This window comes from Urocampus carinirostris, chromosome 14 (assembly GCF_059441175.1).
Source record: "Urocampus carinirostris isolate Australia breed hairy pipefish chromosome 14, RoL_Ucar_1.0, whole genome shotgun sequence".
Lineage (NCBI taxonomy): Eukaryota > Metazoa > Chordata > Actinopteri > Syngnathiformes > Syngnathidae > Urocampus > Urocampus carinirostris.
Window position 1 is genome coordinate 3,084,465 of NC_142362.1, and position 13,639 is coordinate 3,098,103.

Here is a 13,639-nt window from a genome sequence, read left to right on the forward strand (position 1 = left end):
ATGACCTCAGAACTGTGCCGCACACGCGCTAACCACTGATCCACCGTGCTGCCCTCAAGTATATTTATTTGTGTTGCCCTTAATCACAAGAAGCCTCAAAGGGCTTTGCAGACTACAGACTATTATGACACCGTCCCATGATCTAAATTACTTATTAAGAAGTGAATTAAATCAAAGTTACAGTGCATGAGGGTCAAAATACACGGGTTCCCCTAACGTTGTGTTCTAAATGCGGTATGTTGAAGTCAAGGTCCAAGTAGAACGTAGTTGAGTAAAGTCAGTTTTTCGAGAACCGGCTACTTTGGCTCGGCTCACTAAAAGCAACCGGCTCTTTCGGGTCCTAAACGGCTCTTCGGGTTGTTTTTGCTTCTTTCATCCCTATATGACCAAATATTATGTAAAATGATGCACAACTTGACTTAAAGGAAGGGGGGAATAGAACAAAAAAGAAAAAAATACCAAAATGAAAAAGTAGTGAAAAGCTGAGAAAAAAAGAAACAAAAGGAAGAGAAAAAAAGAAGGAATATTTTAGAAAAAAAGCCAGAAAAAAAGAAAAGAAAGAAATGTAGAAAAAAGTAAATAGAGAACAAAAAGAAAAAAGTAACAAAAAAGTAGAAAAAAACACAGAAAAAGGAAGAAAAAGTTTGTGTTGCATTCAAATAATTTCCAATGATATCACGTCAATCTTGTTGCCAACATTGTACTTCCACTCAAAAATGTGATTAAGTACAGTTCTGTATCGTGCAACCGACTCAATAATCCCCCAAAAATGTTAATATTATGCGACAAAATATATCAGGAAATAAAAAGAAATGGATATCTTGTGAAAGAAATGTAAAAATAAATGATGTTTGTACGCAATAGTACATGAGTCAATTCATTCAAAAGTGAAAAAAAAAATTGCATTGCCGCAAACTCAGCAGAATGTAAGGTGATGTCAAGTTTTGGACATGTTTGATCATGATTTAGTTGCCACACTTGGGATTGCTGTTGCTCACAGTTGTTTCAAGCGTTGCTCACTGACTTTGTGTGAACGCTCAGACCCGTCAGGAAAATTACAGGGAACATTGATCACAGCATCCCCTGATCTAAAACCTACATGAGGGTAAGGAAAAACTCAAAAACCTCAAGTCTAGTCAATCCATGTTTATTTGTGACGCCCTTAATCACAAGAAGTCTCAAAGAGCTGCACAGACCACAGATTATTGCAAACTACAGGTTATTATTAGACCATCCCCTGATCTAATACCTACATGAAGGCAAGGAAAAACTCAAAACCTCAAGTCAAGTCATGTTTATTTGTGACGCCCTTAATCACAAGGAGTCTCAAAGGGCTTTGCAGACCACAGATGATTGCAGACTACAGACTATTATGACACCATCCCCTGATCTAAGACCTACATGAGGGCAAGGAAAAACTCAAAAACCTCAGTCATGTCAAATAAAGTCAAGTTTATTTGTATAGCCATTCATCACAAGGAGTCTCAAAGAGCTGCATGGACCACAGACCATTGCAAATTACAGAATGTTATCACAGCATCCCCTGATCTAAAACCTACATGAGGGCAAGGAAACTCAAAAAACCTCAAGTCAAGTCATGTTTATTTGTGACACCCTTAACCACAAAAAGTCTCAAAGGGCTGCACAGATCACAGATTATTATGACACCGTCCCCTGATCTAAAACCTACATGAGGGACAGGGAAAAACTCAAAACCTCAGTCAAGTCAAGTCATGTGTATTTGTGACGCCCTTAATCACAAGAAGTCTCAAAGAGCTGCACAGACCACAGATTATTGCAAACTACAGGTTATTATTAGACCATCCCCTGATCTAATACCTACATGAAGGCAAGGAAAAACTCAAAACCTCAAGTCAAGTCATGTTTATTTGTATAGCCCTTAATCACATAGAGTCTCAAAGGGCTTTCCAGACCACAGATGATTGCAGACTACAGACTATTATGAAACCATCCCCTGATCTAAGACCTACATGAGGGCAAGGAAAAACTCAAAAACCTCAGTCATGTCAAATAAAGTCAAGTTTATTTGTATAGCCATTAATCACAAGGAGTCTCAAAGAGCTGCATGGACCACAGACCATTGCAAATTATCACAGCATCCCCTGATCTAAAACCTACATGAGGGCGAGGAAACTCAAAAAACCTCAAGTCAAGTCATGTTTATTTGTGACACCCTTAACCACAAAAGTCTCAAAGGGCTGCACAGACCACAGATTATTATGACACCGTCCCCTGATCTAAAACCTACATGAGGCCAATGGAAAACGTTCCCGTTCCCGCGCATCTTTGACTCCTAGCTGATTCAAGCAGACAGGAAACCCACAGGGGTGAATAATATACTTAAGACAAAATATTACCTTTATAAAATACGACGATGACAAAATACTACTTTTATAAAATACGACGACAAAATACTACTTTTATAAAATACGACGACAAAATACTACTTTTATAAAATACACTGACAACCAAATACTACTTTTATAAAATACAACAACGACAAAATACAATTTTTTTAAATTACGACGACGACAAAATACTACTTTTATAAAATACACTGACAACAAAATACTATTTTTATAAGATACTACAACGACAAAATACTACTTTTATAAAATAAACTAAAGACAAGATACTACTTTTATAAAATACGACGACGACAAAATACTACTTTTATAAAATACACTGACGACCAAATACTACTTTTATAAAAAATACAACGACAACAAAATACTACCTTAATAAAATACGACGACAATAAAATACTACCTTAATAAAATACGACGACAATAAAATACTACTTTTATGAAATACAACAATAACAAAATACTACTTTTATAAAGATACTTCACCGACAAAATACTACTTTTATAAAATACACTGACAACAAAATACTATTTTTATAAGATACTACAACGACAAAATACTACTTTTATAAAATACACTGAAGACCAAATACTAACTTTATAAAATACGACGACGACAAAATACTACTTTTATGAAATACACTGACGACCAAATACTACTTTTATAAAAAATACAACGACAACAAAATACTACCTTAATAAAATACGACGACAAAAAAATACTACTTTTATGAAATACAACAATAACAAAATACTACTTTTATAAAGATACTTCACCGACAAAATACTACTTTTATAAAATACACTGACAACAAAATACTATTTTTATAAGATACTACAACGACAAAATACTACTTTTATAAAATACACTGAAGACAAAATACTACCTTTATAAAATACGACGACGACAAAATACTACTTTTATGAAATACAACTGATGACAAAATACTACTTTTAAAAAAATATTCTCTTCTCTAACTCATCTCATTCATCTATTTCATCTCTCTCTTTCTTTTAACTCTCTTTCTATCTTCTCTTTCTATCTATCTCTCCTTTTCTTTTTTCTCTTTCTCTCCTCTTTTTTTCTTTTTTTCTTTCTTTCTCTCTTTTCTTCTTTCTCCCTCTCTCTCTTTTCTCTCTGTCGATATCACTCTCTTTCTTCGTGTTTTTCTCACACTGTCACTGTCTTGTTCCCTCTCGTTTTCTATCTATCTTGCTCTTTCTCTTTCAAGTTATCCCTCTCTCAGTTTTCTTTCTCTCTCACTACGTCTTCCTTTATCTTGTTCCCTATCTCTGTCATGTTCTCTCTCTCTCTCTTGTTCTCTCTTTTCTTGATATATCTTTCTCTTGTCCTCTACCTTTTCTCTCTCTGGTTTTCTATTTTCTTGATGTCTCATTATTTGGTTCTCTCTCTCTTCTTCTTCTTCTTTTTCTCTCTTCTTCGTTTTCTCTTGTTCTTTCTTTTCTTGATGTATCATTCTCTTGTTCTCTCTCTTGTTGTCTCACTCTCTCTCTCTTTCCTCTCTTCTCTCTTTTCTTGGTGTCTCTCTTTCCTCTTCTTTCTCTTTTTGACTTCCTCTTTTCTCTCATTCTCTCTTTTCTTGATGCCTCATCCTCTTGCTTTTCTCTCTTCTTCTTTCTCTGTTGTTCTCTCTTTTCTTGATGTCTCATTCTCTTCTTCTCTCTTCTTCTATTTTTTCTCTCTTCTTCCTTTTCTCTTGTTCTTTCTTTTCTTGGTGTATCAATCTCTTGGTGTCTCTCTTGTTGTCTCAGTCTCGCTCTCTTCTTTTGTCTTTTCTTGGTGTCTTTTTCTCTTCTTTCTCTTTTTTACTCTCTCTTTTCTCTCATTCTCTCTTTTCTTGCTATCTCATTCTCTTGTTCTCTCTCTTGTTCTCTCTCTATCTCACTTTTGCCTCTTCTTTTTTCTCTGCTGCTCTCTTTTCTTGATGTTTCATTCTCTTCTCTCTCTCTTCTTCTTCTTTCTCTGTGGCTTTCTCTTCTCTTGATGTCTCATTCTATGGTTCTCTTCTTCTCTCTCTTTATCTCTCCTATTCTGTTCTCTTGTTCTTTCTTTTCTTGGGATATCATTGTCTTGGTCTCTCTCTTGTTGTCTCACTCTCTCTGTCTTTCCTCTCTTCTTTCCTCTTTTTCTCCTCTTCTTTTTTTACCCTCTCCTTTCTCTCGCTCTCTCTTTTCTTGTTATCTCAAGCTCGTGTTCTCTCTATTGTTTTATCCCGCTTTTCCCTCTTCTTTTTTCTCTGTTGTTCTTCTTTTTCTTGATGTTTCATTCTTTGGTTCTCTCTCTTCTTCTCTCTATTTTTCTCTTGTATTCCTGTCCTCTTGTTCTTTCTTTTTTTGGGATATCATTCTCTTGGTCTCTCTCTTGTCTCACTCTCTCTGTCTTTCCTCTCTTCTTAGCTCTTTTTCTCCTCTTCTTTCTCTTTTTTACTCTCGCTTTTCTCTTGTTCTCTCTTTTCTTTATATCTTAATCTCGTGTTCTCTCTATTGTTCTATCTCGCTTTTCTCTCTTCTTCTTTCTCTGTTGTTCTCTCCTTTCTTTATGTTTCATTCTCTTGTTCTCGCTCTCTCCAATTTCTCTCTCTTCTTCCTTCTCTCTTACTCTCTCTTTTCTTGGTGTCTCTTTCTCATGTTCCCTCTCTCTCGAACCCAAAATGAGTTTGACATCCCGGGTGAACACTTTTACTTCTCTTTCGGTTAATTTGTGGCTATCTGTACGAAGTTTGAGAGGGCGGCTAGGCTATAAACGGTACTTTGGAACGGTTACTTTCAAAGTAACGCGCTACTTTAGGGTGACAGTAATCTGGGGTTCAACTTAGTTACTTTATAAACAAGGTGATTAGTAATTAAAACTAATTATGGTTTCCTGTAACGCGCCCAACACTGCTCCAAACCCACTAGCGTCAAACCCCTCACTTTTTAGCGTTATAAATCAATACAGAAAGAAAATAATTCCAACCTTTTAGTAGATCCACACAGCAGTTTGAAGAAAGTATTGTTTGGGAAAAAAGGAAGGATTTTAAAAAAAAATAAAGAAGAAGAAAATGTTTGCTTTACGTCACTGTCGTCACATCTCCAAGGCTGCGTCGCGTTTGCTTTCAAGATGGGAATATATCCTTCTTCCAAAAAAGAGTTGAATTCAAATTCCGAAGGAATATTATATATTATCCAGGCGAAGAGGAGAAGTTGGAGCGATTCGACGACACGTTCCGTTCCCGTGTCCTTCACTAATGTTCGCATGAAACCTCACAGTGTGCGTAATTCACCGCCAGTTCGGTGTGAAACTCCCTTTTCCCGGCGCCTGTGAACTTGACACCACCCCTTAACCCCCTCGCCCCACAACCCCCCTCTACCCGAAAAAAAGGACGATCGTTAGTATGTAGAATTCGTTCGTAAGTTGCTTCAGTGCTATATTTTTTATGTTTATGGTTTGTATAAGTATGTTTAAGGCTTGTATAAGTAACCTGTATTGTTTTGTACTAAAAAACAAATCATTTAATAAATTATATGCTCTATAAAGATAAATAGAGTTAAGTTGAACTTACTTTTGGAAGATGGGCTTCAAGAGTTAAAGGACTTCCTACTTTGTGGTAAAAAGTGGGCAAAAAAGTGATTCCACCATTTAATCAACCGCATCAAGCTTTCTTATTCATCTTTCATTTTAAAAGAAAAGGCTCGCCTCTGTCATAAAATGATAATGTGTGGCCTGCCAAAAATGTTGACCGCAGTATGAAATAAATGTAAACAGATGCTGCCCTACTTACAAACGAGATAGGTTCCAGACAAATCAAGTTAAAGTAACCCTACCCAACCCTGGGTGTCAAACATCCTCTGTGAGCCGGAAAGGAACGGACCCAAACGCCTGCCAACCAACAAAAGCAGCCGGCAGGGTCACTAAATGCTCGTTTTGCACAACAATGCAGCAATCAGGCCTGAACCAGTATGTTTTTGTTGATGCAGCATATCCAGCTGAGAGCTGTCTTCGCTAACACCATGACCCCCGTGATTCCATGACCTTAGCTTTTGAACTTTGAACTCATTGTTTGGTCAGTCATCCATTGAAACCCAGTACACTCTGGACCAGGGGTGTCAAAGCCAAATTGACAGAGGGCCAAATAAAAATAATTGTCCACAAGCCAAGGGTAGGACTGACGGAATGTTGAAAATGTTCAAAATGCTACATACATTTGGACTAGTACACTGGTTCTTGACTGGTTTCACATGAGGACCCTAACCCAGGTCTTTGGGTCCACCGAAAATTCTAACAACATCCTTACGATGGAAACAATACTAAATATGAGGAGGTCAGAATTTGAGCATTAAGCAGTATTGGGAATTAAATATCAAAATGTACCGTTTACCAAATTGTTCAAATGAGTTATCTGTTAGTTATCAATTTATGCGCGCTTGTTTCTTGAAGGAAATATGAACAGGAGAGCTGACATTTCCACACGGGGGCAGATTTATTTTCCCTAACAATTTAACTAAGTGTACTCCATCGAAAACGGCCGAAGTGACGTTGGCGTCTGTGGGCAGCCTTCTTCTGAAGTCCTTTAGCTTTCTCCTCTTGGCCCACGTCTCCTGGCAAGATGGTGTGCCGACTCCTCCCATGGGCATGCCAAGGAAGCCCCCTGGGCTTCACCATCTCATAGACCAGCGTCCCGATGTCTGTGGTTCCTGTAAAGTTGGCTGTTTTGGGAATGTGCATTTCTCATAATTCAATGCAATGAAAATAACTTGTTTTTATATTCCTGAGTATAAAAACAATCTTTCTCACACACACACACATAAAGTAACGTATCAATCATCAGTGTAATTACATCTTTTGTACGTTTATCAATCTTATATTCTTTTATTGTGAAGTCGTGCTCATGTGTGTTCCTTTTCCTGTTTTCACTGACGAATAATAAACCACGCCTACCGTTTGGTGGGTCTGTTCGACCAGAGATTCAGCCTCGTGAGGATGTGCAGCTGCTAACACGATGTAGTTTTATAACTTAATATCTGTATTTTACTTGTGTAATACAGCCACCAAAGAGTCTTTATAATGACTAACTTTAACAGTTCCTCAAAACAACACCGGGCCTTTCTGCGTCAACAGCGTCTGGATGTGCTGATTGTGCTATCAGCAGTACGTTCCATTCTGTAAACAACATCTTCCATCAACCTGCCCTGGCCTTTCACTGCTCATTGAATAAAGGCACAGTCAGTAAATATCTATTGCATTAAATGTAATTTGTAGTCAATCATATAAAATCTTTTATAGTCAAATCTATAAAATCCTTTATAGTTAAATATATAAAACCCTTCAACAGCTACTTCTGGTGGTTTAACCAAACCACGACTGTTATGTACAGCGGGTTCTTTGATAGACTATGAATAGCTTCTTCATTTACGTTTACTTAGCTAAGTGGGAACTTAGTAGGTTGCCCAACCAACGCATACTCATGTGGATTAGGGGATTAAATGTCAACCAATCCGATGACTTCATCGCTAAAAAAACTGGACATTTAAGTTTTAGAAATCTGGAGGATTGCCTTACTGAGATTCAAAGATGGATGTCAAATAATTTTTTATGCCTTAACCCAGAAAAAACTGAAATGTTGATTATTGGTCCAGCTCACTGTCGTCATTTGTTTTCAAACATTACCCTGAACCTAGACAAATGTAATATCACCCATAGTGACTCGGTCAAAAATCTAGGTGTTATATTTGATCCTAACCTGTCGTTTCAGTTACATGTGAAAAATATTACTAGAATAGCTTTCTACCACCTCCGTAATATTGCGAAGATTCGTTCAATGCTGTCCCAATCAGATGCAGAGATTTTAATTCATGCGTTTATTACTTCTCGGCTTGATTACTGTAATGTATTGCTTTCTGGTCTCCCGAAGTCTAGCATTAAAAGTTTGCAGCTGGTTCAGAATGCGGCAGCTAGACTTTTGACTAAGACTAAAAAGTTTGAGCATATTACACCTGTATTGGCCAACTTGCACTGGCTCCCAGTCCACTTAAGATGTGACTTTAAGGTTCTCTTATTAACATATAAATGTTTGCATGGGCTTGCACCCTCTTATCTCTCCGATTTGATTTCCCCCTATGTTCCTGCACGGAGTCTGCGCTCGGAAAATGCCGGTCTACTTGTGACTCCAAGAGCCAAGAAGTCTGCGGGCTCGAGAGCGTTCTCCATCCGGGCCCCGGTGTTGTGGAACGCCCTGCCTCTGGAGATAAGATCTGCAACCTCAACGGAAGTTTTTAAATTGAGGCTTAAGACACACTTCTATTCCAAAGCATATGATTGATGCCCACCTTGTATTCTGTTTTGTCCTGTCTTTTTCTGAGGCCTGCCTGGCTGATACGAAGGAGAAGGATGATCTGGGATGGGTCAACGGACCGGGGTCTGACTTGCAGCATGTCAACCCCTGCATTTACCAGCTGGCGTCGTCGTTGATGTCATGCTCTTTCCGGACATTTTCAACATCTTACCTAGTGTTTCCTATTCTGTGTACAGTAATGCTAATTGTAATTCACCCTGTTCAATCCTGGAAGGGGGATTACCACATGTGAGGTCCTTTCTCAAGGTTTCTCTTTTCTCCTCACACTGAGGTTTTTGAGTTTTTCCTTGCCCGCATGCTGGTTTGCTGGTTTAAGATCAGGTAATTGTGTAATTTTGTAACTGTAATCCTGTGCAGTCCTTTGAGACATTTTTGTGATTAAGGGCTATATAAATAAATTTGACTTGACTTGACTTGACTAGTCATTCATGGATAGTAGGGAGTCTTTTAATGTCATGGAAGGTTTTAGGTTAGCAAATACCTAATGACTTAAGCATCCGATATCCCCCTACCCCTGTCCCACACGCTTTCTACCACAGCCATTGTTTTCCTAACATGTTCCAGGTCATACCCTTAGGGTAGATACACTCATAAATACACTGGGCTGTTCTTGTCCCCAAGGTCATTGGTTAAAATCTGGAAAGTTCTGTTCAGAATTAATATAAGCCCTACTAACACATTTTTAGCTGAAAGTCAGAAGTGCAGTGGTTAGCACATTCGCCTATTATGGGAAAGGTCCCCAGTTAGAGACCGGTTGGAAACATATGTTGGCCTGGAGGGGGATGGTCGCCACCGGGCTGTACTTGCCCAAGACACACCAAGGGAATGGTAGCCCTACCACCCTAGTAGTTAAAGGATTTAACAGACCAATCAACTTTATGTTTATACAGTGCCTAGTATTGTCCAGTTTAAATATATCTGCTCCTTTGATGGGCTCAGGGGTCTACGAAAGGAGTTACTGGAGAACAGTCAGCTTTCGGAAGACCAAAGAACACACCAGGCGGGTCCGGGATAAAATTGTGGAAAAGTCCAAAGCGGAAATGGGATACAAGAAGATTTGCAACATTTACACATCTCTTAGAGCACTGGAGAGAGCATGACACCACTACCAAAACAAGGCCGTCCCTTCTAAACTTTCACCCCAAACAGAGAGAAAACTAACAAGAGAAGCAACCAAGAGGTCCATGATCACATTGGATGACCTGCAGGCAAATAAAACTGAGGTAGGACAATCTTTGCTAAGACACCTGTTCATACTCTGCAAAAATCTGTCCTTAATGGAAGGGTGGCCAGAAGAAACCCCTTTCTGAAAGAATACCATGAAAAGGCCCATTTGGCGTTTAAAAGAAACCACTTGGCCGACAAAAATAACAAGTAGAACAAGGTGCTCTGGTCTGATGACACTAAAATTGAACTTTTGGGGCTGAATACAAGGCATTACGTTAGTTGTAAGAGTTACACTGCACATCACTCTGAAAACACCTGTCAAACATGGTGGTGACAGCATCATGCTCTGGGGTTGCTTTTCTTCAGCAGGGACTTTCAAGATTGCTAGAGTTAATGGGAAGATAGATGGAGCCAAATACAGGGAGTTTCTGGGAGAAAATCTGTTTGAGTCTGCAAGAGAACCGAGAATGGGGCGCAGGTTTACCTTTCAACAGGACAGTGAACCGAAACACAAAGCAAAATTTACAATGGAACAGTTTAAAATGAACAATATAAAGGTGATGGAATGGCCAAGCAAAATAAATGAAATGATTTGCATTTATATAGCGCTTTTCAAGTCCAGACTTCCCAAAGCGCTTTACAGTGTGCTTCACATTTCCCAATAGCGGCCGTGCAGCCATGTAAGGCGCTAACCTGCTTATTGGGGGCATAAGGGGTTCAGTGTCTTACCCAAGGACACTTCGACATGTAACACGGAGGAGCCGGGATTCAAACTATGATCTCTTGATCCCAAAACGAGCGCTCTACCTCCTGAGCCACTGCCGCCCCCCATAAAAAATAGCGGCCATGCAGCCATGTAAGGCGCTAACCTGCTTATTGGGGGCATTAGGGGTTCAGTGTCTTACCCAAGGACACTTTGACATGTAACACGGAGGAGCCGGGATTCGAACTACGATTCTTAATTTCAGCATGGCGAACATTGGATAATGACTTGCAGACTTCCGTGTTGGGAAATGAGGAAGTCTTGGAATAGTTAACCTTGAAGAACAACATTTCTCATCTCCGAAACGCATGATCAAAACAACCACCGAAATGCCTTAAGAAGGCTAACATCAGATGTAGCAAAGCTCAATGATGAAAAGATGAAAAATGGAATGTAGCCTTGAAAAGAGATGCTTATGTTTGATATGCATCGGATGTTGATGTTATTTATCCACAGGGTTGGGTAGGGTTATTTTAACAGGATTACTTTCAATGACTTTTGGATTACTCCAATAGCAAATACGCTAATGAAAGACAAAAGAAACTAAATATGAATAAAATGACAAAATTTTGTGCAGGCTTGGGGAGTAACGGCAAAAATGATGTCGGCAAGCTGTTTGGATTTCTTTTCATTTTGTTTCTGTCGCATTTGATGTTCGTTTTGCCGGAGATCAAAGAGACCAAAGCCAGGGGAGAAAGCTTAGCACGTGTTGTGAGTTATCATTTTATTCATATTTAGTTTCTTTTGTCTTTTATTAGCATATTTGGTATTGGAGTAATCCAAAAGTCATTGAAAGTAATCCAGTTAAAGTAACCCTACCCAACCTTGGTTTTGCCGGATATCAAAGAGATCAAAGCCAGGAGAGAAAGCTTACCACGTGTTGTGAGTCATCATTTTATTCATATTTAGTTTCTTTTGTCTTTTATTAGCATATTTGGTATTGGAGTCATCCAAAAGTTATTGAAAGTAATCCAGTTAAAGTAACCCTACCCAACCTTGGTTTTGCTGGATATCAAAGAGATCAAAGCCAGGAGAGAAAGCTTACCACGTGTTGTGAGTCATCATTTTATTCCTATTTAGTTTCTTTTGTCTTTTATGAGCATATTTGGTATTGGAGTCATCCAAAAGTCATTGAAAGTAATCCAGTTAAAGTAACCCTACCCAACCTTGGTTTTGCCGGATATCAAAGAGATCAAAGCCAGGAGAGAAAGCTTACCACGTGTTGTGAGTCATCATTTTATTCATATTTAGTTTCTTTTGTCTTTTATGAGCATATTTGGTATTGGAGTAATCCAAAAGTTATTGAAAGTATTCCAGTTAAAGTAACCCTACCCAACCTTGGTTTTGCCGGATATCAAAGAGATCAAAGCCAGGAGAGAAAGCTTACCACGTGTTGTGAGTCATCATTTTATTCATATTTAGTTTCTTTTGTCTTTTATTAGCATATTTGGTATTGGAGTCATCCAAAAGTCATTGAAAGTAATCCAGTTAAAGTAACCCTACCCAACCCTGGTTTTGCTGGAGATCAAAGCCAGGAGAGAAAGCTTACCACGTGTTGTGAGTCATCATTTTAGTCATATTTAGTTTCTTTTGTCTTTTATGAGCATATTTGGTATTGGAGTAATCCAAAAGTTATTGAAAGTATTCCAGTTAAAGTAACCCTACCCAACCTTGGTTTTGCCGGATATCAAAGAGATCAAAGCCAGGAGAGAAAGCTTACCACGTGTTGTGAGTCATCATTTTATTCATATTTAGTTTATTTTGTCTTTTATGAGCATATTTGGCATTGGAGTAATCCAAAAGTAATTGAAAGTAATCCAGTTAAAGTAACCCTACCCAACCCTGTTTGCCAGCCTGATGAGCCTTGAAGAGTGTTTGCAAACATATCTAGTTTACACGCTGTCACTTCGTGTAGAAGATTTCACAGGAAAATATGCTGATTGCTGCTTTCTCTACCAATATGAGGTCCCAATGTGAAGGGCACATTTATGGACTGGCTCGTTGAAATCACTCGTGAAAATAATAAATGTTTCCAGGCCTTTGGGATCCGTGTAGAGAAACCGCATTTAAGATGAGGAAATAGTGCACTTAAGTGTGTTACCATTCCACAGATGTGCAGTGTTTTCTCTCTGGATGTGAACGGGGAGCAGAGTGGAGTGTGAGGGTCTGCACGGTGTTTGAGTAGTACATTCCACAGAGAACTATTAGAACAACATTCCCTTCATGGTGCTCCTGGTGCAAAAACACCTCAAGTGCCATGGTGTGGGCCCTTGAGTTGCACCTGTAAATGTTGGAAATATATATAGGCCTCCAGTGTCTAGCAAAGTATTTGAAGAATTATGGTCTTATTACTACATTTCAGGCTTCAACTATAAACTGAAAATATTTTCCAAGAATTACCGTAAATTCCAGACTACAAGCCGCTACTTTTTTCCCAAACGTTCAGTCCTGCGGCTTATTTAGTGAAGCGGCTTATTTAAGTAATTTTTCTAACGACCACCAGCGGCACTCGAGTACAAAAGGTGAAATTTAGACCGGTGGAATTGTCCGTATGACACTAAAATTGAACTTTTGGGGCTGAATACAAGGCATTACTTTAGTTGTAAGAGTTACACTGCACATCACCCTGAAAACACCTGTCAAACATGGTGGTGACAGCATCATGCTCTGGGGTTGCTTTTCTTCAGGTTCATTTCAAATGTGAGGAAGATGCCCTTGAGGACGGTTTACCGTGAATTTCATAATTGCGGCATGGCATTAATTAACAGCTACGCTTTGAGCCCTGCGAGCGTGTACCGTCTTTCTTTGTAAATATGTGTAACCATGTATAATATGTATTTGCAACTGGATATTTTTGTCATGTATTTATTTGTATTTATTTTGGACACTTATTCTGATAAGTCTTGCACTGACCAATTAAAAAGAAGGGGCGTAACAGACGCGGGGGATTCTGGGAAGTAGGGACCAGT

The 13,639-nt window shown here is 38.8% G+C and overlaps 1 protein-coding gene across 2 annotated transcripts in view; it reads right to left on the reverse strand.

Moving 5' to 3' along the window:
- The window catches only part of ccdc80 (coiled-coil domain containing 80), a 47,390-nt gene extending 41,697 nt beyond the window's left edge, over positions 1 to 5,693 (reverse strand). Inside the window, exon 1 of one of the 2 annotated variants that reach the window (XM_088353272.1) lies at positions 5,365 to 5,693. The gene's annotated coding sequence lies outside the window, so the exon portion shown is untranslated. The remainder of the gene's footprint in view (positions 1 to 5,364) is intronic. The other variant, XM_088353273.1, reaches the window with a different exon arrangement.
- Between the last annotated feature and the right edge of the window lie 7,946 nt (positions 5,694 to 13,639).